Raw genomic sequence first — 26,063 nt, 5'->3', positions numbered from 1 at the left:
TTTGGAAAATCCATCAATTTAATTATGTCACTCATTGTACAATATCATGTCCAAAATCATGCTGTACTATTATTGGATTGAATTAATTTTTTGTATGTATTCGGACAATGCAACTGGAAAAAATGTTCCATTAATGATCCACTTCCAGCAACAACTTTTCTTTTCTTCTGTTTATTCATAAAGTTCCAGACATGTGCTCGATATGTACCTGAAAAGGCCCATTCTATATGCTCCTTTTTCCATGGGGCATAGTACCTCTCCCATTGTGGATATGGAATTGGATAGAAACGATTTGTGATCCATAGAGAGATGCCATTGCATTCCTTGCCAATGAAGGTGGCTCGTTTACTAGTATTGCACCATCTCTTCAGCGCACGGGAAATCAGTTCAGGACCTTGTTGACCCCAAACATGTCCAATGTAATTGGCCACAAAAGCTTCCATGCAATTCCACAAAAAGGTATGATGCTTCAGCTGGAAACCCATTGCTCTGATACTGAAAACGTCTGGGCTTTGTAGAAAGGTAAAGTTATCAAATGGCATAGACCCCAATGATATAATGTCAGTATCCAGGTAGATGCCTCCATATCTCCAGATCAACGCTAACCTGCAGCCATCTGCAAGCACGAGTCCAAAACTTTTCCTTTAGTGGATTTACCTACAGTATAAATGACAAGGAAAGTTTAATCCATTAACTGAGTATTTCAGTGGTAACAAAGAACTGTATTTAGCATCAGGAAGAGAAATATAGAGTAGAGATAATGATTAGAAGGAAAGGAAATTAAGATAATAGTATTAAGATAATACCACAAAGGAAGTTCTAGCTGGGTGTCTCACAAAGGAGGGAGCACCAGCTCTTGTGCTGTTAAAGCACTTAGTGAAGGTATTATGAATTCTATTAATATCAGTATTAGAATCAGGTTTATTATCATCGGCATGTGTTGTGAATTTTGTTAAATTAGCAGCAGCCGCAATCCATAATATAGAAGAAAATAAATTAATCAATTACAATATATGTATATTGAATAGATTAAAAATTGTGCAAAAACAGTAAAAGATATATATTTAAAAAGTGAGGTAGCGCTCATGGGTTCAATGTCCATTTAAGGATCGGATTGCAGAGGGGAAGAAGCTGTTCCTGAATCACTGAGTGTGTGCCTTCAGGCTTCTGTACCTCCTACCTGATGGTAACAGGGAGAAAAGGGCATGCTCTGGGTGCTGGGGATTCTTAATAATGGACACTGTCTTTCTGAAGCACCGCTCCTTCAAGGTGTTCTGACTACTTCGTAAGCTTGTACCCCAGATGGAGCCGACTAAATTTATGACCCTCTGCAGCTTCTTTCCGTCCTGTGCAGTAGCCCCAAATTTCTTCCAACTTGTAATAAAGTATAGTCACTGTCTTGCCTTTTTTATAGCTGCAGAAATATGTTGAGACCACGTTAGGTCCTCAAAGATCTTGGCACCCAGGAACTTGAACCTGCTCACTCTCTCCACTTCTGATCCCTTATGAGGATTAGTATGTGCTCCTTCGTCTTACCCTTCCTGAAGTCCACAATCAGCTCTTTCATCTTACTGACATTGAGTGCTAGGTTATTGCTGCGACACCACTCCACTAGTTGGTATATCTCGCTCCTGTACGCCCTTTCATCTCCATCTGATATTCTACCATCAGTGGTTGTATCATCAGCAAATTTATGGATGGTATTTGAACTATGCCTAGCCACACAGTCATGGGTATAGAAAGAGTAGAGCACTGGCTTAAGCACACACCGCTGAGATGCACCAGTGTTGATCTCAGCGAGGAGGAGGTATTATCACCAATCCACGCAGTTTGTGGTTTTCCTGTTAGGAAGTCGAGGATCCAATTGCAGAGGTTGGTACAGAGGCCCTGGTTCTATAACATATCAATCAGGATAGTGAGAATGGTGGCATTAAATGCTGAGCTATAGTCAATGAACAGCATCCTGACGTAGGTGATTGTGTTGTTCAAGTTGTCTAAAGTCGTGTGAAGCGCCATTGAGATTGCATCTGCCGTTGACCTACTGTGGTGACAGGCAAACTGCAATGAGTCCAGGTGCTTGCTGAGGCAGGAGTTCAGTCTAGTCATAACCAACCTCTCGAAGTATTTCATCACTATAGATGTGAGTGCCACTGGGTGATAGCCATCAAGGCAGCTCACATTATTTTTTCTTAGGCACTGTTATAATTGTTGCCTTTTTGAAGCAAGTGGGAACTTCCACCCTTAGAAGTGAGAGGTTGAAAATGTTCTTGAATACTCCCACCAGTTGGTTAGCACAGGTTTTTAGAGCCTTACCTGGTACTGCATCAGGACCTGCTGTCTTGCAAGGGGTCACCCTCTAGAAAGACACGGGTTAAAAATAACTCTCATATCCTAATGGGTATTTGAATGGTCTTTAATTTTTTTAACTTATTTCTTTCTGATATATACACAAAAAGGATGGAATAATGTTGAATTCTGTCAACTAGGACTATGTAAACATTTAGTAGGGATGTGGTTTTTCCCTTGTATGCACGTGTACACTGGGCGAGGAAGGGGATTGTGAGATGAAAAGGTGGCGGTCCTCACGTATTGAACTGAGACATTGAAAGTAATGTTGTTTAAACAAAATAAAATCATATCTTTATTGTTTGGGCATTAACACTAACCATGGCATCAACAACTTCCCTGAAAATATTCACTCACAGTAATATGCTGGAAGATATTTAAATACTAACTCTATGCTCCAGAGGACTAAGGTGTGACTAACTGAAGATTTTATGACTCTTTATAAAGTAGATTTGCAGTACTTGTGTCTTGTGTGTTGTTTCTTTAAGAAGTTTTCTGAGTTGTGTGAATATGTGGGGTCCCACCGTCATCCATCATCTTTTGACTTTAGGTTTTGGACCATATGTTGGAAGTTTTATTGTGGAGTTAACTCGAACACCTATTACCATCAATAATCATTTTCCATTTCACAGCACCTTTGCATGTACTTTGAGGTAAAATTTCTGTACTTTGGTCATGTGAGAAGGGAAGTCATTACTTATAGAAGTTCCTTATCTATCTTCCAGGTGCTCAATTACTCCTTCCAGGTCAAACAACAAAATATCTGTATTTCTACCAATTTTAGTGCACTGCAACAGGATTCTTGTTTTTCTACACTGGAGAATCCAAATCCAGATTAGGCAAGTGACTGTTGTACAGACTATCTCTGCTCAGTCTTCATTTGAGACCCAAGGTGTGGTGATATGATGTGTCAGAACGTGATTGGAAAGAGCATATGCAGAAATGTTAGAATGATCTGGAACATGACTTGGTATAAACGTGGTTTGGATTTGTTGTTGTAAATAAAACTTCCAATTCTTCCAGAATATGATTCTTTATTGTTAACCCACAGTATGTATAAAAATAAGAACACAACATGGTGTCAGAAGTTGGTCTGGAAGAAAAATACGTTCGCTAACATGGGAGAAGCGAAGATAATCGAAGAAAAAAGAGTTCACATTGTTTTGGTGTTTGCTAACAGTTTTAAAAATGGAAGGTCTGCAACCTCCTCTGACACTTCAGCTAACTGGGAACGTAGCTGAGAACTGGAGAAAATTGAAGCAGCGTTTTGAAATATATTTGTTGGCGATCGGAGCTGATAGAAAACCGGAAAAAACGAAAGCTGCGCTTCTACTCCACGTAATAGGTGACGATGCAATTGTGGTATATAATCACTTTATTTCTGAAGATAAAGATAATTTAAAATTAGAATCAATAATGGACAAATTTGAAGCATTTTGTATACCAAAGCGTGATTTGATGTACGAAAAGCATAAATTTTTTACACGTGTGCAGAGAGCTGGTGAAACAATTGATCAATATGTTACTGAATTGAGACACTGGAGAAAAACATGTGAGTTTACAGAATTGACAGATTCTCTCATTAAAGACAGAATTGTTTGTGGCATTTGGGATAATGCTCTGAGAGGAAGACTGTTAAGAGAACAAGACTTAGACTTAGAAGTAGCTTTGATGCTCTGCAAAGCTTTGGAAACAGTGATGTTGCAGGCTAAAGAACTTTTCACTCAGAACTGCTATACAGAGCCTTTGGAAAAGCACAAACATATCAGAAAAAGTAATAAGGCGATAACAACTCTGACTGAGTGCAAGACGTCATCTGAGAGAAAAAAGCTATGTGATCGCTGTGGGCAGCTGCACCAGCCTAAACAGTGTCCAGCGTATGGGAAAATGTGCAATGACTGCAGTAAGAGTAATCATTTTTCACACTGTTGCAGAAGTAGAAAGGAAATAAAACAAGTAAATGCTGTGCTTGAAAATGAACTTGAGAAGTTTTATTGGAATAATGAAGTCTCAGCGTAAAAAAAGAGATTACACAGTTAATGAATGAATTAGATGAAGAAAAGAAGATTCGTATTTCATTACAAATGGAATTAAGAAAGCTACAATACTTGATGAAGTACAACCGAGATCATATATGGTCCAAACAGAAGAAGGAACAGTGTTAAGAAGAAATCGCAAGGATCTCAAGAAAGAGCCAACTTCAGAGTTTCAGTTAACTAATGCAGACCAGACAAAACATGGAAATAACAATGAAACACTAGGACTGTGTGAACCACTTGGAAGGTCTACTCGTGTTCGTAAACCCCTAGGGAGACTGATAGAAACATGTTAAATTATGCATTTGTTCTGGTTAATGTTGCTAATTGTTTTTCTTTTTAAGGAAGGGAAGATGTGATGATATGCCATGTCAGAATGTGATAGGAAAGAGTTCTGAGCATGTGCAGAAATGTGAGAATGATCTGGAACATGGCTTGGTAAAAGTGTGGTTTGGTTTTGTTGCTGTCAGTAAAAGTTCTAATTCTTCTAGAATATGATTCTCAATTGTTAACCCACAGTACGTATAAAAATAAGAACTCAACACAAGGTGCCGAGTTTAAATTTTTAGTCACAATAATTTTCTCTGCTTGCTTTGTACAGCACTGCCTTGTCTCAAAATACACCTTGTTCCTTTCCTTTTGGTGTCCATGAGCGAGTCTGCCCTGCCTCTAACACCTGGCCTGTAGTAACATGTGCTCAGAAACAACACACTGGTTTAAAATTAAACAACAGGGTAAGCAATGTTTGTCGATGTGGCAATGCCTTTCATTATCTTTAGTACTTCTGACCTGAATATTGTATTTCCCAGCATTCCCACAGACTCTACATTCATTTAAAAACAAGTTAATTTGTGTCAAGCACTGAGTTTACCAAACAAAATCAGATATCTCTGTTGATTACCTTTTGCTACCAGCTTTTCAATGGAGTGTCTTCAAACAGTTCAGTGACATTCAAGGGTAGAATGGTGACATTCCTCATTGAGGAGAGCCAAGGGATTCCTCTGTACTCTGGCTCTGGATACTGGCTCAAGTTGCCAGTGAGCCCCTTCATGAAATAATAAATTGGTTTGTCTGGGTTTCTTAGAGCAGCAGACTCCACTGAACACACCACTAATGTCCTGACGAAGGGTCTCGGCCTGAAACGTCGACTGTACCTCTTCCTAGAGATGCTGCCTGGCCTGCTGCGTTCACCAGCAACTTGATGTGTGTTGCACTAATGGTGTTGGCTCTACGTTGTCAGTCGACTCCAGAAATATAATCCCGGGTTTCTGGTATAAGAATGCAAGATCAGAAACATGTTTTTCAGAACCAGAATTCTCTTTTTACATGGGACATTCCAAGCATGTACCTTTGAATGGAATAATAGCCTTCTAAATTGCAGCCTTTGTACAACACACCTGCAGTTGCAAGTATTGAGACAAGGAAATATCCTTTCTGCATGGAGATCATAGTGTGGAGCTGAGATGTTTTGTCAAATGTTCCTGCAAAACAAAGATGAACGTTCTGTTTTCAATATTGACTACATGAAGTAAGACATATTTAGATTTCTAGAAAAGGAAGACAAATTAATCCCATCATTGATGGCAGCAATCTTTCTTTAACAAAACATGTTTAAAAGAAATTGGCAAATTATGAATCCTCAGCATTTACTGTCCTGAAGTTATTGGGATCTAGAATTAAGGACCCAAAGACAAAGTTATCATGAAAGGTTTGAGTTGATCAGAAATAGAATTTCTGATTTATTTTCAGAAATAACCTACTCCCTCTGGAACCTGCGGCATTCCTCTCTGAAAGGACAGTGATAACACCATTCTTTTGCTGACAAGGTGCTACGGGTTGAGTTCAGTGAATTGTTTGCTAACTTGCAGAGGCCAAGTGTCAGCACTCAGGCACGTCATTACACGTCCACTGGATCCTGACAGAATCATACCATTACCAATCATCAAGCAACCGGTGCTTCTCTCTCTTCTCTCTCTCTCTCAAACTCTATGTGGGTTGGTACGTGTGTGTGTATATATACACTTGCACATGACTACATATGTAAATGTGTTTGTGTCGGTGTTTGTGTGCGTGTGTGTGTGTGTGTGTGCGCATGTCTATGTCTGTATGTGTCCATGTTTCTGTGTGTGTTGTGTATGTGTAACTGTGTCCAGTTTAAGATTGCAAATGTTAGCTCCGATTCTGTCAGTGCATTAGCTGTGACAAGTGCAATGAACTTTTTCTTAAACTGCTCCCAGATGCAGGATGCAATACTGGCAGCGACTTCAATGGTCATTACTTCCCATCCCCTCTTGATCTCTAATCTGTTCATCATGCTGGCAGTCCATGTGCAAAGGAAATACCTTCTTATTTCAACTTTCCCAAAACGACATGAAAGCCTTTGTTTTAAAGACAGCTTCTCTCACAGCTAAACTTACACTGAAAATATCACATAGATTTCCAGCTGAGCCACAGCATAAGGGACAATTCTGCTGAAGATTTGCTGATACAATGCCACAAATGGCTGGCATTGGGTCTCTAACCATCACCCCATGGGATTACCAAGGCAAAACTTGACACTATCCTGGTGAGAACTCGATCACCACTCCCTACCTGCACTGGCAAGAAATGGCTTGTTAACTATGCAGAGTGTGTTTGGTGCTTGAAATGCAAAAGAGTGCAGATGATGAAAATCTGAAATAAATCATAACGTACCACGGGAACATGGATCAGGCAATACAAGTAGAGTGGAAACCAGAAATTAATGATCCAATTCAAGATCAAAAACAGAGTTGTTTCAAGTTGCAGAGCTGAGTGAGGGGTGGAGAGGACAAAGTGAGTGATAGTGATAGGGTGGAGACCAACAGAGACAGAGCTACATGAACCGTGGCGGTGTGAGCTGAGAGGGTGTTGGTGACTGGTTAATCACAGCTGATCTCTGTGAGGACGTGTAAGTAGAAGGAGAGGAGAGGGGATGAGAAGAGGCGAAGGACTGTGCAGGAATGAGGAGACACAGAACTCCACAGTTACTGGAAATCTGTTGGAAATACACTGTGTGTACGGCAGCAGTGTAGAGAGAGGAACTGAGCTAATATTATGGGTGTATGACCTGCCATCAGAAATGCCCAGCTCTGCCACAAAATGCAAAACTGTTCAACTGAAATTTTAATTCAAAGTTGCATCAATATTACTTCAACACTCCTGAGCATTCTAATTTCTTTAATACTTTTAATGAGAAACACAGTGAAAACAAAACCAAAGCTATGTCAAAGTCATATTAACACAGTATACTAAACTTTTTTTCTTAATGACATTTTTTTTGTGCTTTTTGTTTTTGCTATGTCTGGGCATCAACACTCAACATTGATATTTGAGTATTCCTGATTGTTAAAATGTTTATCTTTGCCAAATGTTGTAAAACAGATCAGATAATTGTTCAAATTTGAATCTATCCCTAGTTTTCTAACTGACTGATTATATCCAAAGAGGTGCATTCATGAAAAATAAAACACATTTTCCCAAAATGAAAAGAAATCCCAACATAATTCAGAGAAAATGTATTAAAATTCATTGACAACTACCCATTTTAAATGTGATTCACTCATGCCGTTCTGTGTGAATAAAAGAAAGTTCTGGGAGTTGTTTGAATTTATACCTGAAGATTTCACCGTGTTTGCCTATTTGACACACCCAGTGTGCTCTGGTTGTAACTCAAGTGAGATGAAGCCAGCTAATGGTGGAAAGTGAAAATCATAAACAAAGCAGCAGACACAAAATGCTGATATACTCAGCAGGTCAGTCTGTATCTATGGAAATGAATAAACAGTCGATGTTTCAGCCCGAGATCCTTCTTCAGGACTGGAAAGGAAGGGCAGAAGATACCAGAATAAAAAGGTGGGACAGGAGAATGACACTAGCTAGAAGGAGATAGGCAAAACTAGGTAGGTAGGAATGACAAAGGGCTGGAAAGGAAGGAATCTGATATGATAGGAGAGAAGACCACAGGAGAAAAGGAAGGAGGATGTGATAGGCAGCTGAGAGGAGGAAAGAGGATGGGGTGGAGAATAGAAGAAGAGGAGAGGGGAAGGGAATTTTTTACCAGAAGAAGAAAATGACATTCATGCCATTGGGTTGGAGGCTACCCAGGTGGAATATAAGGTTTTGCTAGCAGCTCAGACAACATTTCCAATCAACAGAATTCAATGACAACTGGGAATGTGAAAATAGAAAATGAGAAAATAGAAACAGGATGTGGGAATGAGAAAACAGAAAATGGTGATGTAAGTCAACTTACTCCTCACCATAGATGTTGCCTGACACGTTGGTTTCTGCAGTAGTTTGTGTGTGTTGCCATAGTGATGAAAGGTCATTGATCAGAAACATTAACTCCGTGTCTCTCTCCACAGAAGCTGCCAAGCCTGCTGAAGATTTCCAGCATTACCTCTTTTATTTCAGATTTCCTGCATCTCAAGTTTTTTGCTTTGATAATCACAGATATCACAAGGTCAAAGAGTTAGGGAGTAATGGTTCAGGTGAGAAAACAAAATAATGTGAGCTGGCAGAAACAGCAGCAATTCTTGTTAAGCAAGAAGGATCAGTGTGAAAAGAATTATTAATCAGATGTGAAGTAACTATCAGGCTATCAGGCATGAACTTGGAAGCATAAATTGGAAACAGATCTTCTCAGGGAAACGTACCTAAGAAATGTGGCAAATGTTCAGGAGGTATTTGCATCGGGTTCTAAGTAGGTACGTTCCAATGAAACATAGAAAGGATGGTAGGGTACAAGATTCGTTGTGCACAAAGGCTGTTGTAAATCTCGTCAAGAAGAAAAGAAGCACTTATGAAAGGTTCAAAAAACTAGGTAATGATATGAATCTAGAAGATTATAAGGCTAGCAGGAAGGAGTTTAAGAATGAAATTAGGAGAGCCAGAAGGGGTCATGAGAAGGGCTTGGCAGACAGGATTAAGCAAACCCCAAGGCATTCTATAAGTATGTCAAGAGCAAGAGGACAAAATGTGCAAGAATAGGACCAATCAAGTGTTACAGTGGAAAGGTGTGAATGGAACCAGAGGAGATAGCAGAGGTACTTAATGAGTACTTTGCTTCAGTATTCACTATGGAATAGGATCTTGGTGAATGTAGGGATGACTTACAGCAGACTGAAGAGCTTGAGAATGTAGATATTGAATGTAGATATGTGCTGGAGCTTTTGGAAAGTATCAAATTGGACAAGTCACCGGGACCAGACGGGATGTACACCAGGCTACTCTGGGAAGCAAGGGAGGAGATTCCTGAGTCTCTGGCAATGATCATTGCATCATTAATAAGGACAGGAGAGGTTCTGGATGATTGAAGGGTTGTGGATGTTGTTCCCTTATTCAAGAAAGGGAGTAGGGATTGCCCAGGAAATTATAGGCTAGTGAGCTTTACTTCAGTGGTTGGTAAGTTGATGGAGAAGATCCTGAGAGGCAGTATTTATGAACATTTGGAGAGACATAATATGATTAGGAATAGTCAGCATGGCTTTGTCAAAGGCAGGTCGTGCTTTATGAACCTGATTGAATTTTTTGAGGATGTGACTAAACACATTGATGAAGGAAGAGCCATAGATGTAGTGTATATGGATTTGAGCAAGGCATTTGATAAGGTACCCCATGAGATAGTAAGGAGGCAAGGGATCCAAGGTGATGTTGCTTTGTGGATCCAGAACTGGCTTGCCCACAGAAGGCAGAGAGTGGTTGTTGACGGGTCATATTCTGTATAGAGGCCGTTGACCAGTGGTGTGCCTCAGAGATCTGTTCTGGGACCCCTACTCTTTCTGATTTTTATAAGTGACTTGGATGAGGAAGTGGAGGAATGGTTTAATAAATTTGCTGATGACACAAAGGTTGGGTGTGTTGTAAATAGTGTGGAGGGCTGTCAGATGTTACAACGGGACATTGATAGGATACAAAACTGTGCTATGAAGTGGCAGATGGAGTTCAACCCAGATAAGTGTGAGGTGGTTCATTTTGGTACGTCAAATTTGATGACAGAATATAGTATTATTGGTAAGACTCTTGGCAGTGTGGAGGATCAGAGGGATCTTGCGGTCAGAGTCCATAGGACACTCAAAGCTGCTGTGCAGGTTGACTCTGTGGTTAAGAGGGCATACGGAGCATTGGCTTTAATCATTCGTGGGATTGAGTTTAAGTGTCGAGAGGTAATGTTGCAGCTATATAGGACCCTGGTCAGACCCCACTTGGAGTACTGTGTTCAATTCTGGCCGCCTCACTGTAGGAGTGATGTGGAACCCATAGAAAGGGTGCACAGGAAATTTACAAGGATGTTACCTGGATTGGAGAGCATGCCTTATGAGAATAGGTTGAGTGAACTCGGCCTTTTCTCCTTGGAGCGATGGAGGATGAGAGGTGACTTGACAGAAGTGTACAAGATAATGAGAAGCATTGATCATGTGGATAGTCAGCGGCTTTTCCCCAGGTCTGAAATGGCTAGCACGAGAGGGCATAGTTTTAAGATGCTTGGAAGTAGGTGCAGAGGAGATGTCAGGGGTAAGTTATTTATATAGAGAGTAGTCAGTGTGTTGAATGGGCTGACGGTGGTGGTGTTAGAAGCGGAAATGATAGGGTCTTTTAAGAGACTCCTGGATGGCTTAGTGGAGCTTAGAAAAATAGAGGGCTATGGGTAAAGCCTAGGTAGTTCCAAGGTAGAGATATGTTCAGCACAGCTTTGTGGGCCGAAGGGCCTGTATTGTGCTGTAGGTTTTCTATGTTTCTATGTTTTGTATGTTTCTGTAGTTTCTATGTTTCAACCTCCGTTGGACCACTGATCCGTTCTCGAGCCAAACTCTTCCTATTTCTCTTGAACAATTTTAAAATCACCTTTCTGCTTTGCATGTCTTCTTGTGTTTGAGTTCAGATTAGCCTTCTTAATTATCTCTTTCTAGTATAACCAGGTACCGTTTGAATATCATGTATTAAACTTAAAGGATACTATGTATTCACCCTGGTAGTGCTAAATTAGCTGCCTGTGTCTTTAAGTGAAAATTGTAACATAATTATGCACGGGTGGTTCTAGAATCTCATTGAAACCTATTGAATATTGAAAGGCCTAAATAGAGTGGATGCAGAGAGAATGTTTCCTGTGTCAGATTGGAAGGACGTCCCTTTAGAACAGAGAGAGATAAGGAGGAATTTCTTTAGCCAGAACATGGTGAATTTCTAGAATTCATTGTCACAGACCGATGTGGAGGCTGAGTCATTGGGTATTTTTAAAGCTGAGGTTGATAGGTTCTTGATTAGTCATGGTTACGGGAAGAAAACAAAGTGGGGTTGAGAGGGAAAATAAATCAGCCATGATTGAATGGGCCAAATGGCCTTTATGTCTAATGGTCATATTTGCCCACTTTGGCCCATATGTCTCTAAACGTTTCCTATCTATGTACGTCTCTCTTAAATGTTGCTGGTGTACCTGCAGCACCGCCTGGTATGGAGGGTCCAATGCTCAGGATGGAAAGAGATGGCAGCGGGTTGTGAACTCAGCCAGCCCCTCAGCCCTCCCCATCATCGAGAACATCTTCAAAAGGCATCACGAAGGGAGCCCCCGTCACTAAGGATGCCCATCATCGGGGATATGCCCTCTTCTCATTACTGCCATCAGAGAGGACATACATGGCTTGAAAACCCATGCTCAATATCTTAAGGACAGCTTCACGCCCTCCACCACATGATGGGAGAGTACACTCCTGAAGTCTACCTTACATCACACACAAAATGCTGGAGAACTTCAGCAGGCCAGGTAGCATCTATGGAAAAGAGTACACAGTCAATGTACGGGCCGAGACCCTTCATCGGGATTGGGAAAAAAATAGATGAGGGCGTCAGAGTAAGAAGGTGGGGAAGGTAGAGGTACAAGATGGTAGGTGATAGGTGGAAGCAGGAGGGTGGAAGGAAGGAAGATGTACAAGGTGGTAGGTGATAGGTGAACCAGGAGAGTGGAAGGGAGGAAGATGTACAAGGTGGTAGGTGATAGGTGATGGGGAGGGAGGAAGATGTACAAGGTGGTAGGTGATAGGTGAACAAGGAGGGTGGAAGGGAGGAAGATGTACAAGGCGGTAGGTGATAGGTGAAAGTAGGAGAAGGAGGGGTAAAGTAAAGATCTGTGAAGTTGATCGGTGAAAGAGAAGTTGATCAGGGCAGGTGAAGGGAGCATCTTATACGAGAGGACAGAAAGCCATGGAAGAAAGAGAAAGTGGTGGAGCAACAGAGGGAGGCGATGGGCACGTAAGGAGATAAGTTGAGAGAGAGAAATGGGAATGGGGAATGGTGAAGGAGATTCATCTTTTCTCCAGTCCTCATAAAGGGTCTTGGCCTGAAACGTCGTCTGTTGACTCCTTCCACAGATGCTGCCTGGCCTGCTGATTTCCTCCAGCCCGATTTCCAGCATCTGCATATTTTCTCTTGTTTTTTCACTGTTCTTTATATTTTTGCAGTACTTATCTGTCTTGTATTCTACAGACATTTTGTGTTGACACTCTACTGCTACTGCGAAACAAGAAATTTCATGTCATAAGACTGCAATTCTGACACAGCATTCACAAGAAAAACATAAATTAAATATGAATTATAAAAGTTTATACAAGAAACACATGATTAGAACAAAGAAAGTCCATTGTAGAGCAAAGTGGTCAGTGTTCAAAGTTCAAAGTTTATTTATTATCAAAATATCTGCAGAGAGAAAAATTAATTGTGCAAACAATAAAAGTAAGCAAATAGTAATGGATGCGGGGTTGAGAGGGTGAACAGCTTTAAGTTCCTCAGTGGACAGCAGCGAGGATCTCACTTGGTCTGTACACACAAGCTGTGTGGTGAAAAAAGCACAATAGTGCCTCTTTCACTTCAGATGGTTGAAGAAGTTTGACAAGTACTAAGAACTGTCTACAGGGGCAGAATTGACAGCATCCTGACTGGCTGCATCACTGCCTGGTATGGGAACTGTACCTCCCTTAACACAGGAGTCTGCAGAGAGTGGTGCCAACAGCCCAGCTCAGCTGTAGATGTGAACTTCCCACTATTCAGGACATTTACAAAGACAAGTGTATACAAAGGGCCCAAAGGATCATTGGGGACCTGAGTCACCCCAACCACAAACTGTTCCAGCTGCTATCATCTGGGAAAGAGTACTGCAGCATAAAAGCCAAAACCAACAGGCTCCTGGACAGTTTCTTCCACCAGGCCATCAGACTGATTAATTCATGCTGATACAATTAATTTTCTATGCAACATTGATTGTCCTGTTGTACATACCTTTTATTACAAATTACTATAAATTGCACAGTGCACATTTAGACAGACACATAACAAAGATTTTTACTCCTCATGTATGTAAAGGAAGTAAGAAATAAAGACAATTCAGTTCAATTCAATGTTGCAGATCTATAAAGCTTTGGTTCACGACAACAGGGGGATTGCAGAAACATAGAAAAACTGCAGCACAATAGGGGATCTTCGGCCCACAAAGCTGTGCCGAACATGTCCTTACCTTAGAAATTACCTAGGGTTACCCGTAGCCCTCTATTTTTCTGAACTCCATGTACCTGACCAGGAGGCTCTTAAAAGACCCTATCATATCCGCCTCCACCACCATCGCTGGCAGCCCATTCCACGCACTCACCACTCTCTGTGTAAAAAACTTTCCCCTGACATCTCCTCTGTACCTATTTCCAAGCACCTTAAAACTGTGCCCTGTTGCGCTAGCCATTTCAGCCCTGGGAAAATGTGTTCTGTTCTGCTCACTTATCATGAAAAGAATGTGCAAGTTCTGGAGGGTTTGCAGATGGGATTTGCCAGGATGCTGTCTATATCAGAGAAATTGTCTTTTAGGGAAATGTTGAGTGAGCTAGGGCTTTTCTCTTTGGAGCACAGGAGGATGGAAGGTAACATGATAGAGGTGTACAAGATTAGGAGAGGTATAGATACAGTGAACAGCACACTTATTCTAGGGTCACTATCAGAGGACATCTGGTGAGTTGAGTGGAGAAAAGTTCTGGGCTGATGTCAGAGGCTGATTTTTAATACCAAGAATAGCACATGCTTCGAATACATGACCAGGGTTGGTAGGAGAGACTGATACAAGAGGGATATTTAAAAGACTCAAAGTTCAAAGTAAATTTTATTATCAAAGCACGTATGTCACAATATATAACCCTGAGATTCATTTTCTTGTGGGCATACTCAAAAAATCTATAGAATAGCTACTATAACAGTATCAATGAAAGACCTCCCAATTCAGGCATTCAACCAGAGTGCAGAAGACAACAAATAGCACAACTGCAAATACAAATAAATAACAAGAACACAAGGGGAAGAATCCCTGAAAGTGAGTCCATTGGTTGGCGCTGCCCCCCTATGTTAGTACTTCACGTAGGTGTGCTCAGTGATTGGAAGGGCTTTTCCTATGATGTACTGGGCTGAATCCACTACTTTTTGTAGGACTTTCCATTCAGGGGCATTTATATTTCCATACTCTCCAGCACTACTGTTATATCCTCCCTTGATTAAAACAAAACATCACTCCATCCAATCCACACAATGCTGGAGGAACTGAGCAGGCCAGGCAGCATCTATAGAAATGAGCAAACAGTTCACGTCTCAGGCCGAGACGTTTCATTGGGACTGAAAAGGAAGGGAAGAAGTCAGAATGAGAGGTGGGGTTCGGGGAGAAAGAATAACAAAGTAGCAGGTGAAGGGTGAAACTGGAAGAGGGGAGAGGGTGAAGTAAAGAGCTGGGAAGTTGATTGGTGAAGGAGATAAAGAGGTGGAGAAAAGAGAATTTGATAGGAGAGGACAGAAGACCATGGAAGAAGGCAAAGGGAGGGGAGTAACAGAGGGAGGTGATAGGGAGATAAGGTGAGAGAGGGAAACAGGAATAGGAATGATGATAATTACCAGGCGTTAGAGAATCAGTGATCATGCCATCAGGTTGGAGGCTACCTAGACAGAATATAAGCTGTTGCTCCTCCAACTTGAGTGTGTCAGTAGAGGAGGCCATGGTCTGACATGTACGACTGGAAATAGGAAGTAGAATTGAAATGGGTAGCCTCTGGGAAATCCTGCTTTTTGTGGCATACAGAGTAAAAGTGGTTGATGAAGAGGTCTCCCGATCTATGTCGGGTCTCACCGTGGGGCATTGATCATGTGGGTAGCCAGAGGCTTTTTCACAATGCTGAAATGGCTAACAGGAGGGGGCATAGTTTTAATGTGCTTGGAAATAGATACCGAGGGGATGTCAGGAGTAGGTTTTTCCACACAGAGTTGTGGGTGCGTGGAATGCACTGCCGGTGACGGTGGTGGAAGCGGATACAATAGGGTCTTTTAAGAGCCTCTTAGATAGGTACATGGAGCTTAGGAAAATAGAGGGCTATGTGCTAGGGACTTTGTGGGCTGAAGGGCTTGTAACATGCTGTAAATTTCTATGTTCTATGTATGTTCTATGATATACAGCAGACCACACTGGGAGCACCGGATACAGTAGATGACATCAACAGACTCACTGGTGATGTGTTGCCTCACTTGGAAGAACTTCTTGTGGCCCTTATGGTTGTGAGGGAGGAAGTGTTGTGGCAGCTGTGGCACTTGTAGCCACCAAACAGTTATTCCAGGTGAGGTAACAGCCCCCAATGTAATCACAGGCTAATTCATCCTCCTCTCTGTTCTAAAGGGACGACCTCCGTTCAGGGGTATACCCTTTGTTCCATTACTCCCGCAATATTGGAACTGTCCTCTCCATGATTATATTTGCTTGGTTTCAGTGTCTTTATAACTAACACTCCATGTTAGGAAAGTTAGTACCAATCACAGACAATGAAGCCAAAGACCTCATAGCTGGTTACACAGCATTCCTGTCCTGTGATGGTATAAGTGCCTCCTCTCTCAGCTAACACAAAATCTAGGGCCATACCATTCTGCAAAGCTGCAGTTCTGGTAGCTACTTTGCCAGTGGTTAATTCCCTTATCTGTAATTGCATACCCTCCAGCACCAAGGCAGTGACATTAGCTAACTTTTCGAGGGCTGAAGGCACCCACGTCAATTCTCAAGCTGCTCTGCCAGCCCCATACTTAGGAAACATAATTATCCAGAACCTTTCTGTATCCATAATCACCTTCTTCCTTCGTGGATGGGCAAGGGGGTACAAAACATGAGAGTGACGTACTGCTGGTATGACAAATCGGGGGTAACAACATCCAGTCCAGTTAAGAGGTAACCGGAGGTAAGCTTGATCCCCATATATCCAGTAGGTGCCATTTAATAATCACAGTGACTTTTCATAGGTGCTGTGGCTATCTCACCATAGATCAGTCTTTTCCCTGCACCTACTCGTTCCCATTAACTGACCCATCTTGTTTTCCCGGCACCAGCTATTTCAGTAGCTACATGCAATCTCAGCACATTATGATTTGTTAAGTTATAGTAATATTATTTCTCTCAAAGCAATTTACCTTAACAAATACTAATCAGATCAACATTCATATAACCTTGTTCTACTGTTGATTATCAATTCCCTCTTGTATCCATTCCTTCCTTTTGTCTGGCCAGTGATAATTGCTGGTTATTTTATTGAAGCATTCTTGCATCTTCTCATTGAAGGAAATTGGCTACAAGGGTACACCTCCTGCTCCATGCGTAGGAATCCCCATACACACCCAACAACTAACCCATTAGTCCATGTGACGTATTCATGAGCGAAGCCCAAGTAAGTATTGTAGGTTCTCCCCAGCATAATAAACACCAAAATTCCACACAGCAAGTAATTTCTTCATAATTCAGTTTTCTGTCTTCCCTTCTTCAGGGGAAGATAACTTGCAGTTGGTTCCGTGTGTCCAATCAGGCTTCCCTTGGACTTTCACAGCAGTCCTTGTCATCAGGACTACCTGATAGTGGCCTTTCCACGAAGGAGAAAGAGTTTTTCATCTTCACGTATACATAGTCTCCAGTTTTAAAGGGATGTGTGTTTTCTCCCCCAGCTGAGATAATGCAGCAGCTACCTGTTGTTAGTTTGTTCTTGTTGCTTTGTCTAGGGCTTTCACAATTTCTATGGCTTTCTCATCAGTCCAGACCAAGGATGTTTGTGCACTATTAAAGGGAACTGAGAATGCACCAGCATCAGCCTTCCTATTAATACCTCGAACAAAGTTAGTTCAGTTGTCCAGCTCACCTGATTTCTTAGAGTGTATAAAGCTATGAGAAGAGCCTCGCACAATTTCAATCTAGTTTCCTGACATGCTTTAGCCAAAGTATCTTTTAATATTCCAGTTATTCTTTCTACTAGACCTGAGAACTGGGGCTGACACGCAGGGTGATATTCCCAAGTAAATCCTAATGATTGACACAACTCCTTAATTAATTTACCTGTAAAATGTGTCCCTCTATCCTTGTTAAATGTGTATGGAATAATTTTCTGGGAATAATTTTCTTTACCACAGTTTGACTATCATCTTTTCTCATGGGATATGCCTCCAACTACTCGGAGAACAGATCCACTATTAGTTAGGTATTTATAACCCCCACTGGCAAGACGTGCACAAAGTCTTTCTGTACATCAGAATATAAGAAATAGGAGAAGGAGTAGGCCATCTGGCCCTTCAAGCCTGCTCCGCCATTCAATAAGATCTGGCCATGGACTCTTCTCCAACCAACTGCCTTTTCCCCATAATCCTTAGTTCCCCAACTATGAAAAATCTATCCAACCTTGTCTTAAATATATTTACTGAGGAAGCCTCCAATGCTTCACTGGGCAGAGAGTTCCATAGATTCACCACCTTCTGGGAAAAGTAGTTCCTCCTCATCACCGTCCTAAATCTACTCTCCTGAATCTTGAAGCTATGTCCCCTAGATCTAGAATCACCTACAAGTGGAAACAACTTTCCTGCCTCTATCTTATCTATGCTTTTCATAATTGTATATGTTTCTTTAAGATCTCCTGTCATTCTTCTGAATTCCAACGAGTACAGTCCCAGGCGACTTAATCTCTCCTCATAGTCTAACCCCCTCATGTCTGGAATCAACCTGGTGAGCCTCCTCTGCACTGCCTCCAAAGCCAGTATATCCTTCCTCAAGTAAGGGGACTAGAACTGCACACAGTACTCCAGCTGCTGCCTCACCAGTACCCTGTACAGTTGCAGCATAACCTCCCTGCTCTTAAATTCAATCCCTCTAGCTAACATTCCAATTGCCTTTTTGATAGCCTGCTGCACCTACAACCCAACCGTTTATGATTCATGCACAAGCAGTCCCAAGTCCCTCTTGCTGCAATTTTTTTTACCACTGAGATAACAATGTACTCTTACATTTTCCCTTCTTGCACTCACTAACATTGTACACCATGTGCCAAATTCTTGACTACTCACTTAACCTATTTGTACCTCTCTGCAGACTCTCCGTATCCTCTGCATAATTTGCTTTTCTGCTCAATTTAGTATCGTCAGCAAAATTAGATAGACTACACTTGGTCCCTTCTTCCAGATCATTAATGTACATTGTGAACAGTTGTGGGCCCAGCTCTGACTTCCCAGCACACCACTCGCCACTGAGTGCCAATAAGAGTAACACCCATGTATCCAACTCTCTGATTAGTTAACCAATCCTCTATCCATGCCAATACATCAGTCCCAAATCTATACATCCTTATCTTATGGATATAGAAACATAGAAAATAGGTGCAGGAGTAGGCCATTCGGCCCATTGAGCCTGCACCGCCATTTATTATGATCATGGCTGATCGTCCAACTCAGAACACCGCCCCAGCCTTCCCTCCATACCCCCTGATCCCCGTAGCCACGAGGGCCATATCTAACTCCCTCTTAAATATAGCCAATGAACTGGCCTCAACTGTTTCCTGTGGCAGAGAATTCCACAGATTCACCACTCTCCGTGTGAAGAAGTTTTTCCTAATCTCGGTCCTAAAAGGCTTCCCCTTTATCCTCAAACTGTGACCCCTCATTCTGGACTTCCCCAACATCGGGATCAATCTTCCTGCATCTAGCCTGTCCAATCCCTTTAGGATTTTATACGTTTCAATCAGATCCCCCCTCAATCTTCTAAATTCCAGCGAGTACAAGCCCAGTTCATCCAGTCCTCCTTCATATGAAAGTCCTGCCATCCCAGGAATCAATTTGGTGAACCTTCTTTGTACTCCCTCTATGGCAAGGATGTCTTTCCTCAGATTAGGGGACCAAAACTGCACACAATACTCCAGGTGTGGTCTCACCAAGGCCTTGTACAACTGCAGTAGTACCTCCCTGCTCCTGTACTCGAATCCTCTTGCTATAAATGCCAGCATACCATTCGCCTTTTTCACCACCTGCTGTACCTGCATGCCCACTTTCAATGACTGGTGTATAATGACACCCAGGTCTTGTTGCACCTCCCCTTCTCCTAATCGGCCACCATTCAGATAATAATCTGTTTTCCTATTTTTGTCACCAAAGTGGATAACTTCACATTTATCCACATTAAATTGCATCTGCCATGAATTTGCCCACTCACCCAACCTATCCAAGTCACCCTGCATCCTCTTAGCATCCTCCTCACAGCTAACACTGCCGCCCAGCTTCGTGTCATCCACAAACTTGGAGAGGCTGCATTTAATTCCCTTATCCAAGTCATTAATATATATTGTAAACAACTGGGGTCCCAGCACTGAGCCTTGCGGTACCCCACTAGTCACCGCCTGCCATTCAGAAAAGGTCCCGTTTATTCCCGCTCTTTGCTTCCTGTCTGCTAACCAATTCTCTATCCACATCAATACCTTATCCCCAATACCGTGTGCTTTAAGTTTGCACACTAATCTCCTGTGTGGGAAAATCCAAATATACCACATCCACTGGTTCTCCCCTATCCACTCTACTAGTTACATCCTCAAAAAATTCTATGAGATTCGTCAGACATGATTTTCCTTTCACAAATCCACGCTGACTTTGTCCGATGATTTCACAGCTTTCCAAATGTGCTGTTATCACATCTTTGATAACTGACTCCAGCAGTTTCCCCACCACCGACGTTAGGCTATCCGGTCTATAATTTCCCCGGTTTCTCTCTTCCTCCTTTTAAAAAGTGGGGTTACATTAGCCACCCTCCAATCCTCAGGAACTAGTCCAGAATCTAACGAGTTTTGAAAAATTATCACTAATGCATCCACTATTTCTTGGGCTACTTCCTTAAGCACTCTGGGATGCAGACCATCTGGCCCTGGGGATTTATCTGCCTTTAATCCCTTCAATTTACCCAACACCACTTCCCTACTAACATGTATTTCGCTCAGTTCCTCCACCTCACTGGACCCTCTGTCCCCTACTATTTCTGGAAGATTATTTATGTCCTCCTTAGTGAAGACAGAACCAAAGTAATTATTCAATTGGTCTGCCATGTCCTTGCTCCCCATAATCAATTCACCTGTTTCTGTCTGTAGGGGACCTACATTTGTCTTTACCAGTCTTTTCCTTTTTACATATCTATAAAAGCTTTTACAGTCAGTTTTTATGTTCCCTGCCAGTTTTCTCTCATAATCTTTTTTCTCCTTCCTAATTAAGCCCTTTGTCCTCCTCTGCTGAACTCTGAATTTCTCCCAGTCCTCAGGTGAGCCACTTTTTCTGGCTAATTTGTATGCTTTTTCTTTGGAATTGATACTATCCCTAATTTCTCTTGTCAGCCACGGGTGCACTACCTTCCTTGATTTATTCTTTTGCCAAACTGGGATGAACAATTGTTGTAGTTCATCCATGCAATCCATAAATGCTTGCCGTTGCATATCCACCGTCAATCCTTTAAGTGTCATTTGCCAGTCTATCTTAGCCAATTCACGTCTCATACCTTCAAAGTTACCCCTCTTTAAGTTCAGAACCTTTGTTTCTGAATTAACTATGTCACTCTCCATCTTAATGAAGAATTCCACCATATTATGGTCACTCTTACCCAAGGGGCCTCTCACGACAAGATTACTAATTAACCCTTCCTCATTGCTCAAAACCCAGTCCAGAATAGCCTGCTCTCTAGTTGGTTCCTCGACATGTTGGTTCAAAAAACCATCCCGCATACATTCCAAGAAATCCTCTTCCTCAGCACCTTTACCAATTTGGTTCACCCAATCTACATGTAGATTGAAGTCACCTATTATAACTGCTGTTCCTTTATTGCACACATTTCTAATTTCCTGTTTAATACCATCCCCGACCTCACTACTACCGTTAGGTGGCCTGTACACAACCCCCACCAGCATTTTCTGCGCCTTAGTGTTATGCAGCTCTACCCATATCGATTCCACATCTTCTCGGCTTATGTCCTTCCTTTCTATTGCGTTAATCTCATCTTTAACCAGCAACGCCACCCCACCTCCTTTTCTTTCATGTCTATCCCTCCTAAATATTGAATATCCCTGAACGTTGAGCTCCCATCCTTGGTCACCCTGGAGCCATGTCTCTGTGATCCCAACTATATCATAATCATTAATAACAATCTGCACTTTCAATTCATCCACCTTGTTACAAATGCTCCTTGCATTGACACACAAAGCCTTCAGGCGCTCTTTTACAACTCTCTTAGCCCTTCTACAATTATGTTGAAAAGTGGCCCTTTTTGATGCTTGCCCTGGATTTGTCGGCTTGCCACTTTTACTTTGCCCCTTAGTACTTGTTGCTTGTACCCTCACTTTACACCCCCTCTGTCTCTCTGCACTGGTTCCCATCCCCCTGTTGCGAACTAACCTCCTCTCACCTAGCCTCTTTAATTTGTTTCCCACCCCCCAACCATTCTAGTTTAAAGTCACCTCAGTAGCCCTCGCTAATCTCCCTGCCAGGATATTGGTCCCCCTAGGATTCAAGTGTAACCCGTCCTTTTTGTACAGGTTTGTACAGGTTTTGTGCAGGTCACGCCTTCAGGAAATCAAAATAATTACCGTCCATCTGTTCCCCTCTATCCACTGCAATCGTTATATCCTCAAAGAACTCCAGTAAGTTTGTCAAACAGGACCTGCCTTTGCTGAATCCATGCTGCTTCTTCCTGACAGATCCATTTCTTTCCAGATGCCTCCTATTTCTTCTCTAATGATAGTTTCAAGCATTTTCCCAACTACAGATGTTAAACTAACTTGTCTGTCATATGGGGGGGTGGGGGGGGAGGGGGCGCTAGTGGGCAGAACAAAAAGCAAGATACAGACACTGAAGTACTAGGAACAGGACTTGGAGTGTCAGGAAAACAAGGGAAGAGGGGAAGAAAGGACGCTGGACATTGACACAGGCACTGGATGAGACTAGGATGCAGGGCCTGGGCTAGGACATGGACAAGAAACACAGAACCCGGACAAGGAACTAGGAACAAGGAGCCTGGACTAGCGACATGGAACTCCGGAACCAGAGCCTGGACAAGGACCCAGAACCTGGAACCCAAGTCTAGGCTAGGACTCGGGACTTGGATCTTGGCAAGGACAGGACGTGGCTACAGAACAGGACGAGGAACTCCTGCACAGGATGAGGCACATGGACAGGACGAGAACACAAAGCCTTGACTTGGACAGGACGAAGCTCTTGGACATAGCTTGGACAGCATGAGGGAACTCCAGCACTGGGCTGGGTGACGCACATGGCCAGGACGAGACACATGGACAGGATGAGAACACGAAGCCTAGACTTGGTCTTGGGAGACAGGAACGCAGAACACGGAGCCGGGACCCCTCCTTGGGAACAGGACGTAGGACCGGGACTCATACACAGAATGCTGAACACAACAAGACAGTTCCCAACACAAGATAGCGGCAAACGGTTGGACCTACCTAGCGAAGGTGTGGACACAAAGAGACGGTTCTCAACACAAGGTAGTGGCAAACGGCCAGATCCACCTAGCGAAGGCATGGACACAAAGATACAGTTCCAAACCACAAAAGACAGTTCCTTATCAAGACACAGCAAGGCTCCAGTCTTGTTCCAGAGATAGGACTTGACAGCAATGCAGGCGAGATTGCAGGCAAGGCTTCAGGCAAAGGCTTCCAAAGGAAGGGGAAGGGAAGGGAACAGTCCAGCAACTGAAGCTGAACCCAGGAGCTATTTATGTAGCCAGTCCAAAATGAGAATCATGTGCTTCAATTTAGACACCCAACAGAACAAGGGAAAACTGGAAAACCTAGAATAAAGATCGATGGACCAGTCCGTGAACCGGAATGCGGACTTCACGGACCAGACCATGACAGTAACAAAAACAGATGCGTATCCAATCCCTAGGGTAGATGATTGTGTGGACAAAGTTGGAAAAGCAATGTTCCTAATGAAGATTGATTTGTTAAAAAGATATTGGTGTGTTCCACTGATGAATAGAGGTAGAGAGATTCTGCATTTGTAACACCATCTAGGTAATATGAATATAATGTTCTACCTTTTGGAATGAAGAATGCACCAGCAACTTTCCAGAGAATGATTAATTCTGTGATTCATGGGTTAAAAGATACAGATGCCTAGCATTGTATCTTGATGATTTAGTTACAGGAAATGATACTTGGGAAGCAAATATGACTGCAGTGGAGAAACTACAAATGTTTGTATTTGAAAGGCTTTCAAAAGCTAACTTAACTATTAACTTAGCTAAAAGTGAATTTGGTCATGTCACTGTGACCTACCTTGGTTATGTTGTGGGTCTACGCAGTTTAGCTCCTGTTCAGGCAAAAGTTCAGGCAATTTTAGAGGTACCCACTCCAAATTGTAAAAAGACTCTCAGAAGATTCTTGGGAATGGTTGGATATTACCGAAAATTTTGTAAGAATTTTGCTGATGTTGCCCTTCCATTAACTAACTTTTTGAAGAAAGGTGAAAAGTTTGTGTGGACAGTGCTTTGTCAGGGGGTATTTGATAATTTGCAAACTAGGCTATGTCATCAACCTGTGCTCAGGTCACCTGACTTTGAGAAACCATTTTCAGTAGCTGTAGATGCCAGTGATATGGCGGCAGGAGCAGTGTTACTCCAAAGAGATGATGGTGATCAGGTTGATCATCCGGTAGCTTAATTTTCTGCACATTTAATGAGCATCAAAGAAATTTTTTGACCATAGCAAAGGAATTATTATCTCTTGTTTTGGCTTTACAATATTTTGATGTATATGTTGGTGCAAACTCAGAAACCATTCATAGTTTACACCAATCATAGTCCATTAGTATTTTTGAGTAAGATGAAAAATAAAAATGGATTGTTACCAAATTGGAGTTTGATGTTACCAGAGTATAATATTTTGATAATTCATATTAAAGGCAAAGACAATGTGACTGCTGACTGTCTGTCCTGATATTGATTTTTTTTTTTTGAGTGGAAAGTTAATATTTGTAACATTCCAACTGTATATTAGTTTGTAGGGTGCTGTATGATCATTCTATGTATATTGTGCATGTTGTAGATTATATACACTTGTGTATTTTTTTGTAAATAGTTGTTAAAATTTTGCTCATGATAGAACAATATTTTCCCTTTTTTGGGGAGAAGAGTTACATGCCCACAGTTTGATCATGAGACAGTGGGAGGACATAATGGTCTTGTGAGTGGGGTGATGTAGTTGCCTCATGATCATGGGGTGATGTTATGTCACGTGATGGCATGCTCCCTATGGTAGTTAAGGAAGCAGCCAAACTGTAATGCAGTTTTACTTTCTATTTTAAGGTGCAAACGTTGTTGCTGGCAGGTTCGCCAATCACTGCCAGTTTTTGTTTGTTGCACCTTTATTTTACCTTTACAGTCTAGTATGGAGAGTGAAGACCTTACCAAAGTACAGGAACAAATGATCAGGTAAAGTTAACGTCATTCAGCTTCTTGAGAATGATCGACCTTTTTCATCTTTGCTTGGGAATTATGGCATGCACATTTGAGTAAAACCCCTGCCAGGGTGGGAAGTTTTGTGCAGTGACCACCCTCCAGTCAAAAGGTCAGTTCCTTTATTTCTTCATGATTCCTTTGGACACGGCTTTTCTCGGATGTGATCAGTAGATTCATCATTGCTCTTAAGAAATCTTTGTTTCAGGGAAGTCTCTCCTTAATGACCATATAAATCACATGGACTTTTGAATTTGCCATTTAAGTCTGTGCTTGAATGAGAACTCCAAGAACAGTTTATACGTTTGACTGCTTGTTCGATATAGTCACCTAGCTGTTAACTTCCAGTTAAGTTAGTCATTTATTTACTTTTCAATGTTTTGGGTAGAGGTTAATAAATATCATTGTTTGTTTATAAAATGTGAGCCAAATTCATATCCATTGTTGCTGGACACATAACAGGTCTACCTGATAACATGGCCTGAAAGCAAACTTAAAGTGCTGATTTGTTTAAAAGTAATTAATCATCGTGTCTGTAAAGAATGTTTTTTTTTTTTAAAAAAAAAACAAAACATTTTTTGGTTGTAAGGTTAATAGAATGCATTGTCCCTGAGGAGGCAGAGGCCAATTGTTGAAGGTCACCTGACCAAAAAGTTAAGGTCATGTAAATGTCAGATTAGATGCCTCACCCCTACCAGCTGGACTGGGAGGAGGTGATAGTGTCATAAAAGGCAGGAACATTCTTTCTTGGGCAGACCACTCACCTGGGACCGACCTTCAGGCCAAGCAGCTGAACTGGCACCAAGGACCTCCACCCTAGCCAGTCCATGGTCAATCGCCTGCCTCAGGGACCACGCAGACAT

The 26,063-nt window shown here is 42.0% G+C and overlaps 1 pseudogene; it reads right to left on the bottom strand.

Moving 5' to 3' along the window:
• Positions 1 to 26,063, bottom strand: LOC140197054 (alpha-1,4-N-acetylglucosaminyltransferase-like; annotated as a pseudogene).

Source organism: Mobula birostris, chromosome 4, assembly GCF_030028105.1.
Source record: "Mobula birostris isolate sMobBir1 chromosome 4, sMobBir1.hap1, whole genome shotgun sequence".
In the NCBI taxonomy this organism is placed as follows: domain Eukaryota; kingdom Metazoa; phylum Chordata; class Chondrichthyes; order Myliobatiformes; family Myliobatidae; genus Mobula; species Mobula birostris.
This window is presented reverse-complemented; position numbering and strand designations above follow the sequence as displayed.